This window comes from Triturus cristatus, chromosome 3_1 (assembly GCF_964204655.1).
Source record: "Triturus cristatus chromosome 3_1, aTriCri1.1, whole genome shotgun sequence".
In the NCBI taxonomy this organism is placed as follows: Eukaryota; Metazoa; Chordata; class Amphibia; order Caudata; family Salamandridae; genus Triturus; species Triturus cristatus.
This window is the reverse complement of record NC_140583.1, coordinates 1,130,341,206-1,130,363,507: the sequence shown is the minus strand read 5'-3', so window position 1 is coordinate 1,130,363,507 and position 22,302 is coordinate 1,130,341,206.

Below are 22,302 nucleotides of genomic sequence, written 5' to 3'. Positions count from 1 at the left end.
TTCTACCGTTTCCTGTTTTGGGCACTAGGCCTACCCAGATAAGTGAGGTACAAATTTTATCGAGAGACTTAGGGCAATACAGAATAGTAGAACAAGTGTTATTATCAATTCACTTTCTATGCAATTCTGCCTTCCAAATGTAAGACAGTGTGTAAAAATGAAGTCATTTTGAGAAATGCTCTCTAATTCACATACCAGTTTGGATGTCCACAAATTCGTAGATGTGTAAATAAACACTGCTTCTAAACTCTATATGTGTTCCCATTTTGGAAAATATATAGTTTTCCTTCATACCTCTTTTTCACATTTTATATTTTACCAAATGAATTGCTGTACACCCAGTACACAATGAAAAACCATTGCAAAGCGCAGCTCAGTTATTGGCTCTGGGTACTTCTGGTTATTGGTGAATCTACAAGTCCTATACATAACCGCAGCCAGAAGGCTCCAGAGGATGTAATAGTATATTGCTTTTAAAAATCTGCTTAGAAGAAGTTACAGGTGAAAACGCAGGCACAAATGACTGTTTTTCAACTCAATTCCGATATTTGTTTATTTCAACTGTTAGTTTCAATAGCAAAAGCTTGAAGGACCTACACAAATTACCACTTGCCGAATTCAAACTTTTGTCTAGTTTTCAGAAATGTATAGCTTTCTGGGATCCATTATTGGTTTCACACCCATTTCTGCCAATAACTGGAAGGAGGTTGAAAGCACAAAAAATAGGAAAAATAGGCTATGTTCCACTAAAATGCCAAAACTGTGTAGAAAAGTTTGGTTTTCTGACAAAAGTTTGCCTGTTCCTGAAAGTTGGGAAGATAGTGATTTTAGCACCATAAACCCTTTGTTGATACCATTTGCAGGAAACAAACCAGACCCTTTCTTCTTCAGCACTTTTTTCCCCATTTTCCCCCCAACAACATTTTGGCTAATTTCTCGGTCCCCTCCAGGGCAATACACAAACCTTTAGAATAACCAGGATGTTGGCAAAAATGGAGGCAAATTTGGCATGGATACCTTTTGTGGAAAAAGGTTATGAAGCCCTAAGCACAAACTACCACAAATAGCAAAAAAGGGCTCAGCACTGAGGGAGAAAAGCCCCAGCAGTTAAAGGGTTAAGGTCATGGAATAAGCGTTTTTATTAAGGTGAGCAGATTCAGTTGTACCTCCATTTTCTACATAACCTTCCATAATGTGTCGCTCTTAATTAAATCAAAGGAAAGTTTGATGAATGCCATATGTTGGCACCCCCTTCTTCACTCACGTATTTGCGTTGTAATGGTGTGCGTTGTAAAGGTAGTATGCGATGTAAGGGAATGCGTTGTAAAGGTAGTTTTTAAAAATGCGTTGTAGTGTCATGCTATGTAATGGAATGCGTTGTAGTGGATGTTGCGTTGTAAAAAATGCGTTGTAAGTGCATGCGTTGTAAAAGTGTGCGTTGTAACGACATACATCCCGTCTGGGCTTATGCTGCCAATTTATTGTAAAAAATGCAAACACAATAAGATGATGGACGGAGTACTGAAACTTTTCAGGCACTCCCCCTCAAACCACTTCGATTGTCACGCACAACACCAGATGCCCATGCAATCCCAATGACTCTCATAGGGTGGTTCCTTATAGAAGTGCATTACTTAGGGATTTTAGAAACAGTGAAATAGCTTCTCATTTTTCAGTTCTTGCAAGTGAAACTTCCAAAGTCCCTAAGGCAAAACTTTATGAATTTAATTCACCTGCTATCCCTTATTATTCACAATTATGCAAGCCAATTTGCCGTCCATGTGCTCCAAAGGAGAGAGAAATCTTTATGATTAAGGTACCAAAATTGGGGCCGAACCATTACATACACGAGGACATAGACTGCTTGCCGAACAAAGTAATACCCTGGATCAGAAGTGTTGGGGCACTGTTATTCCATAATCCATAAGGACATACTGAGCATTAAACGCCATTCGCATCCAAGCGGCAATTGGGATTGTATCAAAATTACCTGGATTAATTCTGACCTGGCAAGAGGACTATTATCTTTGGGCCTCAAATCCAACCAACCAATTGGTTCAGAGATTCAATTCAAATCCTGTCTGTCAAGTATTTTTCCAAAGAAGAGCAAATGGACAAAGAGCCTCTCCAACGAGGGGGGAATACCTGCACTCTTAATTCTAATAATCAGTTAGTCAATTCCCAGTGACTCTCGTCCACAGAAGGCATATCACGGAATTCATGGCAGCTAGTCCCAAACCCTCAGTTTGAGTTTCTTCCTCACAACAAAACTGCTCTGCGACCAGCTGAGAGCCAAGATAGGGAACTCATGTGTCTTGCATCTTTTAATGAATCCTCTGACTTGGATAAGCTTTCTCTTGTCGGCGCTTCCCATGTTCCTTACAGCCTTGAACACCAGTTCTTGTCTGAAACTTTTATCTTGTTTAATCTAAAAGCAGCAAATACAATAGACTCACCCTGCACAAAAAGCATCAAGATTGTCTTGTGGAACATTGCAAGTTAAAAACAAAAGTATCAAACACTGACTGGGGCCTATATATTGATAGGTTTGACATTTTCATTAATTCTCCAAGAGACCTGGATGACTACCTGCGTTTTTGACCCTGGTTTTAGAAGCTACTTAGCCATGAGTAGATGGTGTGCCCTGGGTCCCTGCCAATCAGGTTCCCAGGGCCTGTGTTTTTTCCCCCAATCTAACCCAATTGGCATCTCTGGACACAGGTCAGTCCCTGGTAAATGGTACCACAGGTACCCAGGGCACTGTGAATAGAGAAGGCCTCTAAGGGCTGCAGCACTTATTGTGCCACCCTTAGAGGTCCTGTACCACTACACTCACATACTGCCTTTGCAGGCTGTGTGTTTTGGTGCAGAACAAAAGTGAACAGTCGACATGGCACACATCTCTCTGTGTCATGCCTACAACCTACTGCCCTGGCCTAGACCAGTCACCCCTCCAGCTGGGTGCACTATGCCAGTGGTGAGGGTACAGTTGCATGAGCCCTGTACCCCTACAATGCCCAAGTCCATTCCTGGTCATTGTATGTGCAGTGCTGCCATTAAGAGTATATGATGCTGGGAGTTTGTAATTACCAACTCTACAACACCATAATGGCTACACTGAAAACTGGGAAGTTTGGTATCAAACTTCTCAGCACATTAAACCCACACTGATGCCAGTTTGGGATTTTATGAAAAATACACACAGAGGGCATCTCAGAGATGCCCCCTGAAAACTAACCCACCTCTAGTGTCCAGGCTAAGTGGCTACTTTCCACTGCCACCTAAAGACGTGTTTCTAGACCCCTGGGTCGAGAGCCTGCTGCTTTCTGGGGCCTGAAACAATGCACATCCTGGGATGAAGTGCCAAGCATCCTCCCCCAGGATGGGCAGGGTTCACAAAGGGAAAGCTTCAAAGGAATTCCGCCTTTGTGAGCTTCCCTAGACCACTTGCTGCTTTCAGCAACTGGTCCCCACTGGTTCTACCCCCCACTTTGGGCGGGAGAACCGGCGGGAAAAACAAGTGAGGGAGAGAGGTGTGCCCACCTCTGCTAACTCCACCGCTCAGGTGGGGAGGCGAGGTGAAGCACAACTCAGAGTCACCGCCATGTTGAGGATGGGAGGACCCAACCAACCAGGGACAGGCTCCTGCCCCCGCCCACTAGAGGGTGGCACAATAGGGGGTGTACCCACCCGAGGGACAGGACACATTGGTCCCTGCACTCTATATACCTGTAATGCCCCTAAATCTAGTATTTAGGGGCACCCTAAACCCTGCTTCTTCAGATCCAGAAACGACAAGAAGAAAAGAAGAAGGACCGAACAGCCATGCAGAGCTAACAAGAGGACGCCGCCCACTGACTTGACCCCAGCCCTACAGGTCTGTCTCCCCTCAAACCTGATCCTGCAAAATCCCAGTGTGTTCTTCAGCCAGCAACCTCAAAAACCTTGGAGGACCTGGCTGCCTTCACTTCCAAAGACTGCTTCTCCCGTGAACACCGGATTTGTTCAACTGCAACCTCTGGCAGCAGCCGGAGACCGTGAATCCAGTCCACTCTGCACCTGCCAAACCCAGCCCGAGCTCTAGTGGAAAAACACCACAAGGAGGTCACCCCTGTGATCCTGAACCGAGATCCGGTGACCCCTGACCTGCCTCAAGTCTCCAGCCAACGCCTGTCGTATAAATCCTTGTGTGCTCAATCCGACAGTGCCTAACCAACCCCTAACTTCCCAACTTACCTCTCGAAGTGGTGGTCGCACCCAGAAGTCCTTCATCTCCCTACCTGCAGTGCTTTTGCAAATCGGAGGTTCTCAATTGGAAACAACAGGGCGCCGGACGTCGAAACAGCACTCTGCAACCGGCCGCCTCAGTGCCGTTGTGGTTGCACCTTTTGTGCTCCAGCAGCCACCAACCGGAAGCCCCCTATCCCCCATTGGATAACATTGGCCTCAACACTCAGCACCCGGCCGCCCTAGTGCTGCTGAGGGTGTAACAAGAGTGCATCACTGACCCTGGGGGACCCCTGAGTCTTCCCCCAGAACCTTAACTCCCACAGTTGATAACTTACCTGTGAACCGATAACCTGTTTTTCCTCCATAGGATAACATTGACAATTTCTTCCAAAATGTTTCTAAGTGTGGAGTTTTGAAATCTAAAAATATTCTTTAAAAATCGCACACAAATAACCAAAACGTATTTACTTACCTGTCTGCAGGAAATGTTCAAGTGCTGAATCTAGGTATCCAGCACTGAGTTAGAAAAGTAACGTAAAAAGTAACTTGCCTATAATTTAATGAAAAAGCCTATTCATTTCAATGTACTGTCTTTGTAAAGTATTGAAACCTACTGCATCCCCTGTGAATCAAACAAAGTACAATTCCTATTCCATTTTCAAACTATTCTACATTCAGCAACTTATTACTGTCAATTATTTAATGCTTACCTGTGCCAGGCTTGTGGGTTCTAAAAATAAAACAACAGTATATTTTTTATACAAAAACAATTGGACTCAAGTTCAGTTCTTGAGTGTGTGAATTCATTTGCTGACTGAGTGTGTACATCAAATTCTTAACACTGTCCTCTGATACTGCCTTACTGGTCTACCACAAATAGAGAGTAAGGTTCTATCTAACTTTAACCTCTGCTTACCTCTGGGGTCACCTGGACTCTATACACACTACACCTCATTTTGGTGTAGTATATATAGAGCCAGTTTCCCTACAAATGGCAAAAACATATTGCTTTTAAACATTTGTAATAGATCTTTGAATAACTATATATAATCCGCTAACCTAAGATATTAGGCCACTTAACATAGTCACACGCTAAAGATTGTACAATTATAATGGCAGGCAAATGTAATGTTCATTTTGAATCCTCCTCTCTGGCTAGTGATCTAGGTAGGGATTGTGATGCTTATTGGGGTATACCAGAGGTCAATGCGAGCCCGGCCAAGCACCTTTCAAATTCTTTTCTCTAAATCATTATAATCACGTTATTATATAGCCTCTGAGCTTGTTAATGGATGCCTACCCTCAGATAGTAATCTTGCATCAATGTTTAAAAGGGAAGCCTTTAAAAACCACAGAGATTATACAGTTGTGAATTTGGGGCTGTGGAAAGAGTTGGTGGACTTCTATGTAGCACCCTGTGATAAGAGTGAACTCAAACCCCTAATCCTCCTCTTGGAATGCCCATTGATTACCAACCTAACTGTGGCGCTCTCCCAGAATAGTGATGACCTGGCTCTGACAAGTAACACGAAAAATGTCAAAGGGATGTTATAGAGACAAATAATAATGTGATAGAGCATATCTGGGCATGATCTGCTTTGGTACAAGATCACTTTAGATCATCAGAGAACACCCCCACTTCCATTCTTGAGATTCAAGGTTACTACCTGAAGACATTAGGGAATTCTTTGTGGATTCAAGAGCTGGGAAAGTATTGCATCAAAAATCCTAGGAATAGTTTAATTCAGCTTGCTACTCTGGAAAATCAAGCATGCTTAAAACCATTACATTTAGTGAAAGAGCTGATCCTCATATGGGAAAACCACCCAGGCAGCAAAAAAGTAATGGGAGATAGCGAATATGGAGAAACTATTCAATGCTGCCAAAAGTAATGACAGTAAATTCTGTTGGCACCTAGTTACACATGAAGGCCAGAGAGGTCATACTATACCAGTGACGGACATATTAGCTACTACTGGGTTCCACATTTTGGAGAGCTTTAATCTGCATCGCCCCCACAATCTCCTCATATGCCCACTATTGATCAATTTGATCCCCAAAACATTAGCTTCACTGAAGCAGTCCTTAATTCTCAGAAATTAAGGGAGGCTCCTGGTCTGGACAATATTACATCAGATGTCTATTACCCCAATCTTGATCTGTGGGTACCATAAATTAACATACTATGCAATGCAGACCTGAAGAGAGGCCCGAAACCAGAATCATAGCTGGGTGCAGAGATTGTTCTTATTTTCAAAAAAGGGTCCCGTAATGTACCAGCCAATCACCACCCAATTTGTCTCATTGATAATCTGCAAAAACCTTTTTGTAAATAAGTCCTAGATAAACTCAACGAATAGATACCAGAATATCGTATTTTAAGTCAACTGCGAGCAGGCTTTCGACACAAAGTAAGCACTATCGATCAGGCCTTTTTCTTCCAATTAATCAGATGAAAGGCAGTGACTATGGGAAGTGCAATTTGTACGTAGTCTTTGTAGACCTGAGGGCTGCTTTTGACATAGTCACTAGGGTTAAGCTATAGAAAAACCCTTGCAGATTTGGATATGTCCTTGAAATGTTAGCCACCATCAATCACTTGCACTCAGATGATAAAGCCTGGGTCCGCTGCGGCCCCAATGGCGAACTCACAGAAAAGATAGAAGTTAAACGGGGTCTGCCAAGGATGTGTGTTATTGCTTCTGTTGTTTTAATGGCTGTCTTGAATCCTTGACCAACTTTGAGAATGATTCTTCCACCCGGGCAGGCCAAAATGTTCCGGCATTACATTTTGCGATGATACCTTACTGAATTCCCAAACACAGAAAGGCCTCCAGACCTTATAGAGCAGTTTGGTCTTGTTTGCAGGTAAAATGGTCAATAAATAAATGCCCATAAGACCAAGCTAATGGTATTCCATTCTAGGAGGTCATACTGGTGTAATTTAAGCCGAGGATCAAATGCTTTGGTAAGAGTTAGGGACTTTGACTATTTTTAAAGGTTTTATGACTTACACAATCCTCCCCACACAAGAGGTTTATAGAGCCCAAGCCATCAGTATGGCAACTTAAGGAGCTGAACTTTGTGGTCACAGCAATGTTGAAGATTTTGCAACCAGAGAAAATTCTTTTATAAGATCACTGTTGAGGCTACCACAGAGCACCCCTTAGATTCCTCTGCTGCTAGACCTAGGTTGGCACTCAATAAATGAGTGCACAACCCTAAGAACTTGGGACTCCAAGATATTATCACTAGACAGCATGTGTCAAACTTCCCATGGATGATGCATTTAAAGGGTCCCTTGCCAACCTTGGGCTGGAAGATTTTTTGTTTAACCCAACTTGTATCTCGCATAATGAGTCTCTTACTGTGAAGAATGCCTTCTGGTCTAAAGTTCAGTCCCAAAGAGTGAATTCGTCCTTTGTGGGAAGTTTAACTGCTTCCTTTTTAACTGTTTAGATTTCTTACAATTTTGAGGAATTCCTAGATTACCTGTAAACTCCACTTTCTAGAAAATTGAATGTACAACTCAGATTAGGAACACTTCCTCAGGCATCTTTTATGAAATATTGATCTGATCCAGAATTCAAGCATGATAAATGTCCCTCAGTTACTTTTATCAGTAAAAGTATTGAGGATGTTCTTTTTTTTTGTCCAGTGTATAGACAGGATTTACTAAAATAAATTAGACCCTTTTGTCTGTCTTTGGGAATTAGGCCCTTCTGGGAAGCACCAATAATGTGCAAAACCTACCCCAACCCTATGGTGATGTCTGCTGTGACTAAATTCTTCCAAGCAGCTTGGTACAAAAGACTAAAATGACTTTAAAATTGACCAGGAAATGGCACTTTCAGTCCTTGTATATGTATTGTCTTTGCATTGGTCATTTCTCTGCCTGATTTATCTTTACCAGCTGCTAGTATTATCCTTCGATTGGTCATCTCTCTGCCTGATTAATCTTTACCAGCTGCTAGATGGTCCAAAAAGTATGGAGTTATTCTCCCCAAAAAATATTTTTTTGCCTGTTTATGTGTATTTAATTTGCCATATGGCCCATTGTCATTTTCCCTAATGAGATGATTGAATTTATGCCACATTATATTTTCACATGGAACCAGGACATGGTTTTGTATTTTATACTTTTCCTGGGTTTTAGTCTGAACAGCCTAGGCAAGGTCAAACAACATTGCCCCTTGTTATAGTCTCGGGTCAGACGCTAGCACCTAGATATAATAAAAGAATGCAGCTGCTGTTTTTGAATACACATATCTTGTCATATAACTGAGGATAGGAGTCCTGAAAAAGCACACACACAGTGAATGTCCTGAGATGAAAGTGCAGCATCAACTGGGATGTAAAACATCCACCTAAGTGTGCTAAGGTACAGGGTCCGCCACTAAACCCAGAGATCTATACTATATATTCAATTTGCTTCAGTAGTGTGAGAGGGGTGAGGTAGGCCTGTCAGATAACATGACAGGGCTTTTCATTGTATACAGTTTATTAAGCATGCTGATGATATTATTGATATGTATTTGTTTTCTAATTGTGACATGATTATTGCACCTTAGAGCACAATAGTTTAAATAAACATTGTAAACTTCCTTGATGTCTCTTCATTATCTTATTGTGGACAAGTACAAGTGAGATAGCGAAAGGGTGTGTCCTGTTATTGCGATCCCTGAGAGGGTCGAAAGGGTTGTATTCTGGGGTGCCAAAGCAATTATCTCTCTGGAAAGGTTAGTAAGGCAAGTGAGGCACTATAGTTAGTCGGAGTCGAGCTCATGGATACTGTGGTATTTTGTATTTTGTACATTGCTTTTATTGCTTGTACTATTTTTACGTTGTATGGCACCTTGCAATTTATAAGATCCGAGTGATCAAAAATAATGTATTTTGATGATGATGATGGGATACTTAGTGGTATGGTGACTCAGTCCCTACATGCTGATGTTCTATGGTAGCAAGCATAGTTTTGTTCCTGAGCAGAATCCATACAACACTTGTGTGCTTACTTTTCAGGAAACTGCACTTTTGCTTCAGTATATTCACTGATTTTGCACTGATCCCTTTTCAATCATGTAATGCTTGTTCGCTTCTAAATTTGTTTTTAAATTTTGGGGTGTAATTCTTTTAAAATAATGTTTTTATTGTACGCTAACCTTTTATGATCGCGATGTTTCACTATGCTGGATTACTTGTTGTATGTTGTCGATTAATTTCAGTAATGCTTAATTAGTCTCTGAGGGTAGCCTCTTTCAATCAGTCTGGTAAACAGAATGCCAGATTTCCTAAAGTAGTCAGCCGTTTTGGTGCAGTTCCTTCAAATGCACAAAAACTGGCAAAAGGGTACATTTTACCTAGGACTCCTGGGGTGCTGACTCTCATATTGTAATAGGGATCACGTTCTGTGAGCTTTCTTTAAAGCAAAGTGTCTTCCGATCTCACCCAAAGATTTCAAATAAGGAATAGCTGTGGGATCAGAGTTCTAGGTAAATTCAATATCACCTGATAATTTGTTAGACCGTTTGTAAATTTCTTTTAGTCTGGTGTTGGGCCTTCTCCAAATCAGAAGGTTACCTGAAATGGGGTTATGAGAGGAAAAGATGTAAGACTCTACAAAGTCGTCCATGAATAGATTAGCCAGGTCCAGAGCACAGCCAGGGCCAATAGCAATGCAGTTGGTTTGAAAATAATTTTGGTTTGTCAAATTGAAAGTATTGTTGGTGAGTGCCAAAATGAAGCAGGGGGTACCTGGACAGGTTGTGCTTGTATGTCCAAGGTACCACCAATAGCACTGATGACCTTGTTTTAGATAATATTGGTATAAAGAGATTGAAGATCCATAGTTACCAACAATTCTAGGGTTTCATCAAGATCTTTATCCTTCAGTAATTTGCTGAAATGCATGCTATCTCTTACATAGGATCTAGTCTTAGGCACCCAAGGCTTAAAAAAGAAGTCAATATATTGGCACAAGGGTTCTAAAATGGGTAGAAACCCTGCCATGATAAGTCGACCATGTGAGTTTTGTAGTCTCTAATGGGTTTTAGGGAGGATATAAATGACAGGAGTTCTAGGACTCTCCCTAGTTAAGAAAGCATGTTAATTTCTACTCAGCAAACCTTGTACAAGGCTTTGTGTGTAAGACCTCCTATGAGTGCCTTGATATCATTCGTGGGATCAGATACAATTGAGAGCGTACCGGTGGGTGATTTAAAATTTTACCTGATGGATCTTTTTAAGTTAACTGAGACAGAAAGAGAGTTATCAATATTAAAACAATTCAACTTTCGTGAAGCCCATTTGGCCCCACAACATGGGCCAGAAATCAGTAATTGAAGTTTAGTAATTTTTTTACCAATTAATAATCAGACCAATATATATGCATATCAAGAGGATATTAAAAAGATATAGAATTACATCTGGCAAATGGAAATATCACAATAGGTTCAGACTCAGAAGAATAAGATATGAGATAATCACAGCCACATCAATACAAAAACTGAGCAATCGGAATAGGTGTTCCCTTAAAGAGCCTCTGATTCACTCTCCTAATCCAATCATTTCACTTCTCGTGGTATGCATTTGCAACATTACCAGACTTTTCCATTCTAAAGAACTTTGACAGTTACTCCAACCTTCAGCATTCTTCGTTCCTGATATACAATGAATAGCAGGCTTCATCTGCTTATTTGGTCTTCACGTTTCTTGCCAAGATTTCTCTTCTCAGGCCTTACTATCAAGAAACTAGTACATACAACAAGGCCCCTTTCTCTTGCCTATGAAATCATGAAAACGCATGAGCAAAAGAAAAAAATACACTAACCAAGCAAAATACATTTTAAAATCAAGGCCTTTAGTCAGGCTAATTTTAACAGAACATTTTAAAGTGCACAGCAAATATAAGGGGAAAACATTGGTTACATTGCGGTGTATACACCGCAATACCTTTACAACGCGGGTATTACAACACAAGTCATTACAATGACTTGCGCTGGAGGGCACTCTAAGGTAAGGAATAGTAAGATTTACTATTCCAACACCTTCCCTACTGTAACGTAGGCTGGAGTTGGAATAGTAAATCATACTATTTCTAAGTCCACTCCCCTTCCAGCGCAAGTCGTTGTAATGACTTGCGTTGTAATGCCTGCGTTGAAAAGGTATCGCGGTGTAAATACCGCGATGTAACGTTGAGTATTCAATATAAGGTTATGCTCGTGCACATGTAACTCAAGAGCAAATTCAGACGTGAATAAAATCATACATGTTTACACATTCAAATATGAATTTCAGAATATATACAAATGTCACTTAGAGTCTAAATGTAAGACATGAATACAGAATACATGTCTTCATGTTAAACTGAACATTAGCACATATGTTTATAAAACTCTAGCTTCTACAGTAAATACATTTCATTAATGTGTTTAAATGTGAATGCATATTAATAAAAATACGACAGTCAGTAAATATAGTGCCACATGTAGGTACATATGGGCATTTCTGTGACATGTACTGATGGGGTGTAAATAGTGCTACTCCACAACCTTCGTGTAGCAGGAGTCATCAGCTAGTTGGGTGAGGATCGCATTGTTGTAATCATCATTGTCTTTCTGGGTTGCATTGCATAAAAAATGTTACATTGGGCCGTTTGTGTTCTGTGATTGGTTCTGGGCAGATTTGCACTTTGGGAGTTCTGAGACAGACTAGTTCAGTCATAGTTTTTGTCAAAGCGTGAGAAAAGAAGTGGAGTGGGGCTTGGTACATCAAGTGTGAATAAGGTGATGAGGAAGTGAACTGAGTGGGGTTTGGAGACTGGGTTGCGTAGAGCTGCGGTTGGTTATGCCATTCTACCACCCTCTAATCACACTGCTTTGCTGATTAAAGTATGGTCGATCAATCTCAGTTTTAATGTTACTGTTGGCTGGTTACACATGAAAACACTCACAACAACATGGTTTACCAACTCCACGTAATTTACAATGGTATAGCTCCAATTTCTAGTTCAGAAACATATATTCATAAGTCGGATATTCTTAAATTTCATTTATAGTAAAAGATTATTTCTTCTTTATACATGACATCTCATTTCAATGACAATGTAGCCCCTGATTTGTGACATACTCAGTGTATCCTATAGCTCCAAAGGCTGTGGCGTGGAGGCCAAAGTTCCTCCGTTCATGAGAAAGGCAATCGGCTATAAAAAAAAATACAATCAGAGTATCAACTGGCCATCTCAAGGGAGAATAGGCTGAATATCAGTAACCCCCACAGAGTGTGGATCTAACGAACAGGCGACTAGCAGCTAATAGAGGATAACCCCTACTACCACATACAAGAAATAGTGCTGCCAAACAGGGACAGAATAAGGATATCCTCTGCCAAGGTAGTACGGAAGAAGATGGCTTCACACACCAAAGCAAAAAAAGACCAATGGTACAAATTGATACTGGGGGTGAGGCACAGGCATGGTTAACAATACCATCGGAGGAGAAACATGGTGTGCTAGGGGAACACTTTCCCTGAGGATAACAATTTACGGTCAAAAGAGGGCCTCACAAGAGGAGATTCCAAGACAGCCAGGATATCCTATAGGTATACGAACATTACCTAGAAGTAGAGGCATCTTCTACCAGGGACATTTGGTTAAATTACTAAGTTCCAAAGGACTATAAACCCAATAGCAGGGGTAATAAGCCCAAACCACAAGTTATCATGTTGGGGCCACAGTCGGTAAAAGAGTGAGGCAAACCCAATAAGACAATGGACGGAGCGCAGAAACTTTTCAGACACTCACTCCCAGTCACTATTAGATCTGGGTTGACTCCATCATCGTTCTTTAGCTCCCTTCGTTACCCCGGTTCAGACCCAGCCATATGCAAATCAGTCTTGGCCCTGCTCCTCATAGGAACAGTCCAGCCCGAACTGCCAAGCCAGGTCCTCCCTGGACCTGAAACAAGCATCCTGGGACCTGTTCCAGGGTAACACCCCTGATCAGCCAGGTTAGGTTGAATCCAGTGGCAAAGTGAGCAAGGAACCCACATCTGGGCATACCCTGCCAACTTAGGGCGAACGGTGCAAACACAATAAGACAATGGACGGAGTGCTGAAACATTTTTAGAACTGGGTTAAATTAAAGGCTGAAGCCTTACACACAGGAGCAGAATTTTACGGGATCCCCAGGGCAATAAGAACAGTCAAAGGTAAACAGAAATGACGATAGAAAATGGCAATTAAGATGTAGGAAGGACTTGGAGCCAGATGTACAACAATTTTTAGCAGGCGGAAATGGGAAATGGGCCCCATTTATGACCGCTAAATAGGTCTGTGGCATGTACAAACCCAATTTTGTGAGTCAGTAACCTATTACCGACTCACAAAATAGGGTTTGCGACTCGCTATTAGGAAGGGGCATGCCAAGGGTGTCCTTTCCAAATAGACAGTAGCACTGGTACGTACGATTATATTATAACTACAAATACAGTCGCAAAACAATTGCTGTTAGAACCTCCTTCAAATAGGTAGTAAGCCAGTCACAAATGTGAAGGGGTCCCCAGGGAACACCTTCCTCTTTGTGTTGGGCAGCAAAAATATTTTTTAAGAGCACGCAGTGGTCCCAGAAATGTTTTATTTTATTTTGGAAATCTGATGGTCTACACCTGGATAAGAGGCAGATATGCACCAAGCTATGGCTGAGCGCCATGTGGGGAGGGATCTCTCATGATGCACGTACGCATTGACAAAATCTTCCAGGGACACCATCCTAAAATAGAATCATAGATAGAACTAAGATAACCAGGGTAGAGAGCTCACGACAAAGATAGACTTAGCGACCTCCCTCCTAAAAATAGAGTAGTCCCTAAAGAAAAAGCTACAAGAGGGCAAGAGCATAGGAAGGGCCTGGCAGAGGCAAAAGATCAAGGTGGTAATCCAAGGAAAACCAGGTGTTCTACTGTATAGACATGGGTGCCATATTGGATCCTCTGACCCCTGTCTCCTGATCTGTAGTGGTAAGTGACTGTATATGGGGGGTACTCTCTAGTTCAAACCCCTGAGTGCTCCTAGTCCTTCATATGTCTCAAGTGGCATTTGCTAGAGTAAGTTCTGTTTGCCTATGACTGCCCTTATTGCCCTGTGAATCCCTTCTACCTACATTGGCTACTGTGACATTACTCTCCTTTGGGAGGTTTCACTCTTTTACTGAATGTGGCCCCACCATGATGTCTCCTGGTTTGGGCTTTTTCACCCCTGATTTTAGGGGCTCTATACCTTTTTTATTTTTTAAAGTTAACCCAATTTCCCTGGGAGAGGATGGCACTATGTCTTGGTATGTCCATATCCCTATCGGATATGCTGGCCATCTTGGAACCTCCCCTTTGGGAGGCCCTCTTTCAACCCTGATTCATTGTCCTCAGGGAAAGTGTTCCTCTATCACACCATGTTTCTCCTCCAATGGTATCGTCAACCATGCTTGTACCCCACCCACTGTATCTATTTATACCATAGGTCTTTTGTTTTGTTGTGGGAAGACATCACCTTCTATACTACCTTGGTGTAGGATATCATTATTACATCCCTGTCTGACAGCACTATTTCTTATATTTGGAAGCAGCTGTTTCTCTCTTAACTTCCTGTCCCTGTTAATTAGAGCTGCACTCCGGGGATTACTGATATCCAAGCCTATTCTCCCTGGAGATGGGCAGTTGATAATCTGATTGTTTTTTTTCCGAATGCCAATTGCCTTTCTCATGATTAGAGGAATTTTGGCCTCCACACCAAAATCTTTGGAGCTATTGGATACATTGAGTATGTCTCAAATCATTATATGGGCTTCTTCTGTTTTCAGCTGGGTAAGTGCAGTCATTTTTTATGTTTCTGATTTTATTACTCTTTATTTGTTGGCTTCCTCGAATGAGTGCTATGTGTTGTTTCATTTTTTGTACCACACTCCTGTTGGAGTTGGCACTTTCTGTTTGTTCAACCGTCCCAGGGACTTTGTTCCTGGTCTTCTCAAACAGATTGATATAAGTAGGTTGGGACTCCCTCTGGGTAAATTGTTTCTGTCTATTGGGATCAAGGTTTCACTTTCTGGTCCGCATCAATTCTTTGCATGATTTGTATTATGAATTTTAGATTAAATACACAGGTGTGATTCTCTATATGACAAATGTAGGATTCTAGCACCAATACGTTTAACTAAGAGCTGATATCTCCATCTATTTCTGCATGGCAAAATGGACACCCAGTGGTGGACTCCATTCCAACAACATTGGTCGGAATATTCCTCGCCCATTTGAAATTTGTGTGCCATTTTTAATCTTTGCTTTTTCATGTTTTTAGACATTCTTCATATTTTGAGACAGGTCCGTCCTATTTAGGCCTACCTAGCACATTTCTTAGACTTGCCCTCTCTACAGGACCCTGAAGACGAAAGTTCGTATTTATGTGTCCACTGAAGTGCTAGTTGGTGCAACCATAACCTGGATTCAACCAGAAGAGAATAATTACAGATTATGCATAGATCTATAACTGTGTTTAGAGGATTATTTACAAAAATTCTTATAAAAAAGTTTTACATTGATTGATGATTTCAGTGTTATTGGCAACCAGATTGTTTCTAGTACATCATTAGACAAGTCATGATTTTGGGTGTGAATGAGATAGATTGAATGAAGTATGATAGATTTTATTATGGATGAGATATTTTAGTATGTGTGGAGTGATGAGTGCCCTGTTCTGAATTTCTTTACATACACAGTACCTTTCAATATACATATGTTTTTGGTAAATGTAATTGGAAAATATATATGTCTGTGGTAATGATTACGGTTATGTTATTGAAATGAAATGTCATGTATAAAGAAGAAATAATATTTTACAATAAATGAACTTTAAGAATGTCTGATTCATGAATATATGTTTCTGAATTTAGAAATTGGATTTATACAGTTGTAAAGTATGTGGAGTTGGCAAACCGTTGTTTTGAGTTGTCCCGTTTCCCTGGTTCTGCCTTTTCTCTATTTTCTGTCCTAGGGTCCTGTGTTGTTTAGTACACATGAAAACACTACAGCTATGAAAGCACAAATGTGTGTAACTAAATCAAATAAATTGTGTGAATGCGCCATCACATCATACAACTTGCTCATTTATGGGCCATATGTAGGTAGGCTAACATTTACCACTTCATAAATACCGAATTTTACCGATTCGGTATTTATGAAGTGGTAAATGATATGTAGGTAATCCATCAGTAATATTTACCGATTCGGAATGGGTCGGTAATTTAGAATCGGTATTTACTGATTCGGTAATGGTAACTGGCTTCCCATTGATTCCTATGGGCCAGGAGGTAATGGGGGGAGCACAATCAAGGGTGGCAGGGTGTCACAGTGACACCCTGTTGCACCCCTGATTCCTGCATGTGTGCACATGTGGCACACATACATGCCCTAAGGGCATGTATGTCTGCCACATTGCACACTTCAAAGTGCAAAAAAATGCTTTTTTCCTGCAATTCGTCATTTACCACCAACTTTTAGTTGGTGGTAAATAACGAATCCCCACAACACCCACACACTCCCCCTACATATCATTTCAGGATTCGGTATTTACCGAATCGGTAAAATTACCGAATCGGTAATTCTACCGATTCGGTAAATTACCGAATCCTGAAATGTGCCCCCTACATACCACAAGCCTGAATACCGGTCGGTAACGGGATATTTACCGAAAATCGGCCGTTACCGACCGGTATTGGGCTTCCTACATATGGCCCATAGTCTCTAATTGTGACAGACTACATAATGCATGTTCTGTCTTAGGCTCAAGGTGTGGCGTATAGTAGTGTCACAGAAGCCTTTCAGGAAAAACTTTAACTATGTAGACGTGGGTTCAATGATTCACGTTCTCAAACGAGCTAGAATTAATTCAAGTCAGGGAAAGATATTTTATACAAGCTGCATGGTTATACAGTTCCAAAGTCAGTAACGCCTTACAGCACACATGGTTCATGTTCACAAAGTTCCCTTATGAGTGTTGCAGTTCACATGAGGTTAGTTAACCCATCCAGGGTTGCACAGAATTGCCTTTATTGACCTACTATGAACTCTTTGTGTGTGGGGTGGTGGCTTCCGGGTGATATCTGTGAATAGGGAATGTTACCTGATGGGTCTGCAGGACTAGAGCTGTTCATTATGATTACTTTGTGGCACACAGGTGTCAAATAAATGGCAAAAGCAACCAGAGGCCTGGGGCTATGACTTAGACGCACACTAGACACAACTGAACCATTTTAATAATTGTTTTCATGTTTAATGAATGCATTACAAATAGAAAATACATAGATAAAATAAAATAAACTTCTAAAGTTCAGCAATACGCGAATCGTTTTCTATGCTAATAAACCTTTATAGAATTGTATAGTAAACAAACAATGGTGCTAAACTGCCGAGTGCCAACTATTAATAAGCCAGTGATAATGTTATCTCTGATTTAAGTTTGCAAAGCATCATCTGTGCTAGCATGAGTAATGCATCCTTGACATTCAGTAATCTTGCTAGCCCGAACCGCAAGGAGTAAAAGCCTACTGCACTGCAACGTTGCAATCCAGATACATTGCAGAACATCAACAAGCAATAGTCAGTTCTAATACACCTTTGTAATTCAGCTATTGGCGAAGACTTTAAAACACCACTTAGTAATGACGTTTGGCACTGAATCCAGTGTTTGCGCCAAAGAGATGAAATGTGTGCAGTAAAATCTGGCACACAAATGATTATACTTTTGTTATGCTGAAAGAGTGGGCACCTTTCAATATGTTGACATTATTAGGGAAAAACTAGTGAAGTTCCCTTCAGCAGCTTCCCTCTAATGCACAAATTATTCCACCTCCAAACCGTTATCTAGTCATGTGGTACTGACCCTTTAAAATCTAGACATATTATTAGCCGGGACCCCTGCCCGTGTCTGCCTGTGGTAGTCCATCTTTGTAATCCTGTGGTACTGAAAACTCCAAGTAGTAGCAGAGTGTTGTAATGAGCAAGGTAATGCAGCAATCATGTCAGGTGCCAAACACCATCTTCTACTGACTTGAGATACTAAGGGACATATTTATCAAAGAGGTGTGTCACCCTTGAGCCCCGCAAGGGGGGCACAATGACTATGCAACACTAAAGTAAGATTTATAAAGCCATTGAAGGCCACCTTGCATGGCCATGCATGGTCTGCTAAAGCTGGAGTAACGCAACGCAGAACAAATCATTGTGTTGCATAACTCTGCCCGAGGGAGGCGTTCCATGGGTTGCGAGTGGGTGATCCCACGCATCTAAGGATTTTGGCACATTTTCAGATTTACCAGCACTGGTAAAACCTGGGAATGCATCAAAATGCTACACCTCTCAGGGAAGCTGCAACCAGGAGAAATATTTTTTTTCGCATTTTGATTCCTTATACTCAGTGTGCTGCATTCTGCTGCACACTGAGAAAGAAGAAAATGCCTCTGAGGATTGTCTTTGTGCGAGAAGAGGCCCTTTCCTGCACGATAACAATCCTGCTTCCAAAGCACGCCCCTTACACCACCACACAAGGGTTTCTGCATTGGCGCTAGGCATCCAGCTCTAGCAAAGGACGAAAAATTGCCATATAGTGTCAAATTAAGTGCATTCCTGGTATCTCATGCAGTGCAGCAAGGTGGGTTGCTGAGCTGCATTTTGTTAAAGCTTGATAAATGTGCACTTAAATCTATGTGATGGTTATACAATTAATTATGCTTTTAGTTGGCTGAAAAATTGTCCTGTATGTCCTAACCAGTGGTAAAGGGAATAAGGCAGTAGTAAACCTATAGAGGGGGGTGCAGAGAGGAGAGCAAATAGAGGGTGCTAGAATGGCAGATACTTTGTTCTTATTGAAACTCTTCGTTATTCTGGCAATAAAAATAATATTGGATGTAAGTGGAGATCCACAGAGACATTTTAAGGCATGAGAAAAGTGGACAATTACCCAGTGCCCCGCAGCTTTAAAGGGCCTACCTGGAAAGATGATTTCTCTCTCCCATATCACATCTATTCCTCTATCTCAACTTCAGGATTTTTGGGGCCCCGGTCAAGATATATGTTAGAAAAGGGGTCTTTAGTTAGCGGTGCTTGCTCTGTGTCCAAGTAGGGACTCTCACTCTCATCAGGGCAAGGGAGTCACACAGCTAAAATAACCCCTGCTCACCCCCCTTAGTAGTTTGGCATGAGCAGTCAGGCTTATCTCGGAGGCAATGTGTAAAGCATTGGTACACACAAACACACACAGAGTAACACAGTGAGAACACAGCAAAATGAGTCCACACCAGTTTAGTAAAATAGCCTGTAATTATCTTAATAAAACAAGACCAAGACGACCCAAAAAATCCAACATACACAATTACAGATATCACTTTTTGAAGGTTAAATAAATCCAACTCATATAAATCTATGGAAGTGCTTCTTTTAGCACAAAGTAACTTGGATGCATCAAAATGTAAAGAGGAAACAGGTGCAGTGAAGGTAATGTGCGAGAAAAGCAAAGTGATGCATCGGTTCCTTAGTCCCAGGCGAGGTGATGCTATGGTTTCTTACTGCCAGGAGAACTGATGCTCTGCCTCCTTACAGCTATGCTGGGGAGGTGATGGGTTGGTTTCTTACTGTGAGGGGATGTGATGTGTCAGTTCCTTACTGGAAGGGGAGGCGATGTGTCAATCTTCGGACACAAGGCCTTGCTTCCTTACTGCTGAGCAACATCGATGAAGAAACAATGGCGAAGTACGATTCATAAAAAATCCAGATACGTTGTATTGATGTGGCAATGGCAAAGCAGGTGATGAATCCATTCTTCAGCTGTGCAGCAGGGGCTGTATCGCTTTCGGAGTGGGTGCCACGGATGTAAGTGATACAGTGCTCTGGCTGTGTTATCTTTTCAGCGGGAAAGCAGGAGCTTTGTCAATTCTTTAGCCACACGGCAGTGTTGCAATGAAAAAATGGGACCTGAGAGTCGATGCGTGGATATTCTCCCGAGGTTACAATTCAAAGGGTCCAGAACTGGATTTGGCACCACTTTCTAACTCAGGGTTTTCAGCAGACGAGCTCAGACACAGGCAGGTGGAGTCTTTAATGGCCCCTCGACTTCTTAACAGGAGGCAAGTATGCACAAGCCCTTGAAGAACCTTGGAAGCAGGATGTAAAAAGCACAAATCCAGTCCTTTCACTCCCAGGACAGAAGCAGCAAGCACCAGGCCAGCACAGCAAAGCAACATGCAGAGTGGCAGTCCCTCCTACAGCATTCAGCCCCTCTTCCTGGCAGTGTTCTGATTTTGGGGTGTCAGTGGTCATACTTATACCCCAATCTGCCTTTTAAGAACAAAAACGTCAAAGGAAAGACTTTGTAATTCACAAAACCATGCCTTTCTCTGACCTGGCTCCACACTACGGTGGGAGGAGACAGCTTTGTGTGAGGGCAGGCACCTTCCTGGTCAGGTGTCAGTGACAACTCCTCCCACCACTCTACCCCAGGAGGGCACATCAGCCTGCTGATGGCCCGTCAGGATATGCAAGGCCACCTCAGCTCCCTTTCTGTGCCTGTCTAGAGTGAATGCACAAGAGCCCAATTGTAATCCAGCCCAGAAGTAGATTCTAACGACAGGCAGAGGCACAGAATGGTTAAGCAAGAAAATGCCCACTTTGCTATAAAGAGACAACATCAAAGTTGAGAAGGTGTCAGGTCCCCCCCCCCCAGTTTTGTTCAATAAATTATATGGCCCTACCTGACCCTGGTCTTTTGGGCCTGACCACAGTTGTTGTTTCACTTTCTAGAAGTGGCATTTTAAAACACACAATTTAAAACCAACTTCACCAAAAGATGTATTTTTAAATTATGATGTCATAGACCCTAAACTCTGAATCTCTATCTGATCCGCAATGGGAAATTACACTTAAAGGATATTTTAAAGCAATTCCCATGTTAGACTCTGGGAGAGAAAGTCCTTGCAATAGTTAAAAACTAAATTAGCATTGTTTCTTCATTAGGACACATAAAACACACAAGTACATGTCCTACCATTTAAATATACTACACCCTGCCCATGGGGCTGCCTTGAGCCTACCTTAGGGGTGGCTTACACGTAAAAAAAGGGAAGGTTTGGGCATGGCAAGTGGGTGCATTTGCCAGGTCAAAATGGAAGTGTAAAACTGCACAAACAGACACTGAAGTGGCAGGTCTGAGACTTGTTTGTAGCGCTACTTGTGTGGGTGGCACAATCTGTCCCGCAGGCCAACTAATAGCATTTGATTTACAGGCCCTGGACACACCTGGTGTGTGGTTATCAGTGGTAAAGTGCCCAGAGTCCTAAAGCCAACAAAAACAGGTAAGAAAAAATAGGAGGAAGAAGGCAAAAGGTTTGTGGGTAACCCAACAAAAAGAGCCATGTCCAACAATAATTATCAGCTGTTTTTGTATGATTCAGTTTCTGAGAGTTTAACATATATTTTTGGGTATTGTGCGAGCTTCATTTAACACAAAATTGTAGTAAGATTCCAAAAGGGGGCACAAAACAGTTCTTGCCTAGGGTCCTAAAAATCTTTTAAGATTACCCTGAGACTGCAGTGCAATGGTGACCTGCACCGCATTCGCTCAGCAGCCCAAGAGTGAAAAACAGATTAGAGGCTGACATTCCTTGAAGAACTGCCAACATTTTCCAGTGGACATTCTATTTCTGTCTGCTAATTCAATTTACCCACTGTGTACCCATACATCTAATACATCAATGATATAACAGCATTACTGTAAAAAAAGAAATACTTCTTTGGGCTTCTGCTAAATGTGAATGACACTTTAATCAATGAGTCGCTGAAGGGGCCTGACTCAAAGCCGAGCTGTATATTTTTTGATCACAGGAGCTCTGGCAGACAGCTAAAGCTGTTTCTTTGTCGACCTAAAATAAGAGATATAACATAAGCATGCAACATAATGAAAAATGACACATTTTACAGTTCCTATTTTGTATATGTTTTTTATTCCCTGATCAGCCTGTCAAATTCAAACTTTCATTTT